Source organism: Dipodomys merriami, unplaced genomic scaffold (assembly GCF_024711535.1).
Source record: "Dipodomys merriami isolate MVZ:Mamm:240054 unplaced genomic scaffold, mDipMer1.0.p SCAF_674, whole genome shotgun sequence".
NCBI classification, from domain to species: domain Eukaryota; kingdom Metazoa; phylum Chordata; class Mammalia; order Rodentia; family Heteromyidae; genus Dipodomys; species Dipodomys merriami.
In genome coordinates this window covers 24,010-28,421 of record NW_027206262.1, presented here as the reverse complement: position 1 = coordinate 28,421, position 4,412 = coordinate 24,010, and positions in this window count along the sequence as shown.

Genomic DNA, 4,412 nt, shown 5'->3' with positions numbered 1-4,412 from the left:
GGAGGTCTCTTATTGCTGTTTCTATTTCAATTCTTGATATGGGCCAGTTAAGCTGGTTTAACTCATCTTGGTTTAGTTTTGGCATGTCAATATTTGCTAGAAAGAGGTCCATTTCTGTCAAGTTGTCGAACTTATTAGCATAAAGTTTTGAGAAGTATTCCCTTATAATGTTCTGAATCTTGGTTGTTTCCGTGGGGATGTTTCCATTCTCATCTCTGAGTTTATTAATTTGGGTGTGTTCTGTCCTTTTTCTGATAAGGTTTGCTAAGGGTCTGTCAATTTTGTTAAGTTTTTGAAGAACCAACTCTTTGTTTTGTTGATTCTTTCTATAGTTTTTTGGATTCTAATTCATTTAATTCTGATTTAATTTTGATTATTTCTTTCCGTCTACTGGATTGGGGTTTATCTTGCTGCTCTTTTTCAAGGAGGTTTAGATGTGTCATTAAATTGTTAGTTTCAGAGCTCTCCTATTTGTTGATGTAGGAGCTCAGAGCTATAAACTTGCCTCTGAGTACTGCCTTTGTTGTGTCCCATAGGAGCTGGTAATTTGTGTGTTCATTTTTGTTGAATAGCATGAACATTTGAATTTCCTTTCTAATCTCTTCCATGACCCACTCATGATTCAGCAGTGTGTTGTTCATCCTCCATGTGATACCGGACTTTCTTTGGTGGCTTATGGTGTTGAGTTCTAATTTTATTCCCTTGTGATCAGAGAGAATGCAAGGTATAACTTCAATGTTTCTGAATTTAGACAAGTTTGCTTTGTGGCCTAAAATGTGGTCTATTTTAGAAAACGCTCCATGTGCTGTTGAGAAGAACGTGTATTCTGATGCTGCTGGGTGAAATGTTCGGTAAATGTCTGTTAAGTCTAATTGATATATGCAGCTGTTTAGATCTGCGCTTTCTCTGTTGAGTTTTTGCCGAGTTGATCTATCTAGTGGGGAGATTGGTGTGTTAAGATCCCCAACAATTAATGTCTTTGGATCTATATGGGATTTGAGGGAAAGTAGTGTTTCTTGGATAAATTTGGGTGCTCCATTGTTTGGCGAATAGATATTTAGAATTGTAATATCCTCCTGAAGGAGAGATCCTTTAATTAGTATGTAGTGACCTTCTTTATCTCTTCTCACGAATTTTAATTTGAAGTCTATTTTATCTGATATTAGGATTGCAACTCCTGCCTGTATGAGGGCCGTTAGCTTGGTAGGTTTTGTTCCAGCCTTTAACACTGAAAATGGGTTTGTTTTTACGAGCAAGATGTGACTCCTGCAGGCAGCAGATAGAAGGGTCTTGTTTTTTAATCCAACTAGACAGTCTATGTTGCTTAATTGGAGAGTTCAGTCCGTTAAGGTTAAGAGATAGGACTGAGAGTTATTTGGGAGTTCCTGCCATGTTATCCACCTTCTTGGGGGCTGTGAAATCTGGGTTCTTCCTAAGGTTCTTGGATTCTCAGTTTGGGTGCAGTTTGTTGGCCTTTATTGTGGTCTTGTTGGTTTTCTATGTTTAGGACATCTTTAAGAATCTTTTGCAGGGCTGGTTTGGTGGAGATGTATTGTTTCAATTTTTCTTTGCTATGGAACGTTTTTATTTGGCCTTCAGTTATGAAGGAGTGTTTAGCTGGGTACAGTATTCTTGGTTGATAGTTGTTTGTTTTTAGGGCATGGCATACGTCATTCCAGGCTCTTCTTGCTTTGATTGTCTCTGCTGAGAAATCTGAGGTGATTCTAATTGGTTTCCCTTTATAGGTGATTAACCTTTTCTCCTTGACAGCTTTAAGGATCTTTTCCTTGGTCTGTGTTGATCCTGTGTGGATTATAATGTGACAGTGGGATGTCCTATTCTGGTCTGGTCTATTTGGGGTTCTAAAAGCTTCTTGTATCTGAATAGGCCTATCTTTTTGTATGTTTGGGAAGTTCTCTGCTAGGATCCTGTTAAATAAATTTCCTAGACCATTAACTTCTGTTTCTAGGTGCTCCTCTACACCCATTATCCTTAGATTGGGCCTTCTGATGGTGTCTTCCATGTGTTGGATAGACCTATCATATTTCTTGGACTTGTCTTGGATGGTTGTATGTTCTTTCTCTATAATATCTAGGCTGTCTTCAATCCCTGAGATTCGATCTTCTGCATGGTCTAACCTGCTGTCAAGACTCTCTACTTTGTTTTTTATCTCTTTTCCTTCTAATTGGTCAGATTTGATGGCTTCAAGTTCTTTGTTGAAGCTCTGTTTTAGGTCTTGTATGAATTTCTTTATTTCCTTAATTTGGTGTTCAGTGTTTGTTCTCAAATCACTTAGTTGATTGCTTATGGTTTCTTTGGACTCCCATTCCTTCTGTTGGGTTCCATTCAGCATTCCCTTTGTGGTCTCCCTGACTTCCTTCAGCTCTTTGTTAATGGATTCCATGAATGCCTTTAGTGATCTTTGTGTATTCTCTACCTGGTCTCTTAATTCGTGAATTACTCTTTGATTAGTTTCCTCCCTTCTGTGGGCTTCCTGCAGTTCTCTTTGAGTGTTCTCTGCCTGCTCACGCCATTCCTCCCTTTCTCTTTGAGTGTTCTCAAGTTATTCACGCAAATCCTGTATCAGTTTTTGAGAAGCTTCCTCACGCTTATGATATTCCTGTATAAACTTCTGGGATGCCTCCTCTCTCTAACTATCACTCTCATACAGAGTCCTTTGTACATTGTCAAACTTCTCATTTATCATGTTTGCTATTAGTTTTTGTAGAGCTATTTGGGAACTCTCCTCTGGATTATTCTTTATCTGTTCTAATCCCTGATTATCAAGGTTGGGAATTGAGATACCCGAATTTGCCATTTTTCTTGTGTTTTTCCGGCTTACTCGGCCCATTTGAGATAAAGATTGCACCAGTTTTGTGCTAGAACACTATCTTAAGGCAACCATCAACCAAAGTTTGCATTTGTACAGTCAATAGTCTACAGATACAATCTAGTTCAACAGATACATCTATTCAACATCAAACGACTATATGTTAAAGGACTTCAAACCACAGAAAAGAATTTGGAAAACCAGAAATTATTAGGATTAGGGAGAGCTGTGGGTAAAAAATAGGAATAGATTGGTGTGGGGAGGCACAGGGAGAGTTAACTATGTCCTAATCACAGTGCAGGAAATGGGTTGGGTAGGATGCAAGTAAGAGAGAGATAAAAAGAAGAGACAGAAAGGGGAATGAAGAGAGACCAGAAAAAGAATAGAAACGTAAAAATTAATGTTATTATAGAGGTTCAAAGACCGTCTATTTAGAGAGGAATGTGAATATGTTCAGAGAAGGGGAGGGACATAGAGGAGATGTGAAAAACTTTAAGGATGGGAAAGGGAGAAGAAAAGATCAGAAGTTCAGTAGAGCTAGATAAAAAACAAAAAGATAATTAAGAAAGAAAGAAAAAGAGAAAGAAGACAAGAAAAGAAAGGAAAACGCTCATTCATGTATTCCTAAAATAAAAATTATAAGATGAGAAAAAATAAAGTTACTGGAAAACAATTATTTTTTCAGAAGAGGCAAAAATTAAAGATTAATATAAGTTTTAGAAGGGAAAAAAATTTATATATATATATATATATAAAAAGTCTTTTGATTTTTTTGGGGGGGGTGGGGAGGAGGGGGAAGAATCCTGTATCTCCCTTTTGTCTGCAACCAGTCTCTTGTTGGAGTCTCTGGTCAGCTTGAGGTCCTGTGGCTTGATTGGTTTCTTAAGTCGGTTGGTTGGAAGAGGCAGAAAAATGCTCTGCTTTACCCAAGATTTTGAGATCCCCTTCCCAGGTTAGTTTTCTGGGAGGGTGGTCTGCTTTGAGAATCACAAAAGAGGGGGAGGTGGTGATGTGGCTAGGTTCTGGGTAGAGTTGAGGCCTTTCAACAAACAGTAGCTTTTCCCTGGGGCTATTTTGTGATAAAGCTCACAGCGCCCAGCCTGGAGCCATTCTCAGGGTTTCTGTTTTTCAATTGATTGTGGTGGCTGCTAGAGGGAGGGGCAGCCTCTGGCTCTGGTTACCCAGTGAGGGAAGCCACTCCAATGGCTGGCGCCTGAGCTGGGTGGCTTTTCCCTGGATGGAGCTGAGTCTGGCAGGTCACTTCGCCGTTAATTTCTTGTGACCTGCTAAATGACTCATTTTATTCCAAGGCCTGAGCTGGAGCTAGCAGCTCCTCCAAGCTTTGTCGGTATCCAAGATGGAGATCACCGGTGCTTGGGGGGGGAGGGGTGGCCTTCCCTCCTCTGCTCCCTGAGAAGTGAGGACGTTGGGCTTGTACTCACGCCGAGTCTTGGATCCTGGGTCGTCTCTGGTCTGCAAACAGCAGGATGAAGATGTCCGCTCCTTGTCGGTTCTTGTGGGTGTTGAGTAGAATCCGTTTGTCCGCTGCATCTGGCTCCTTCGTCCCCGACTCTCTGTGTCT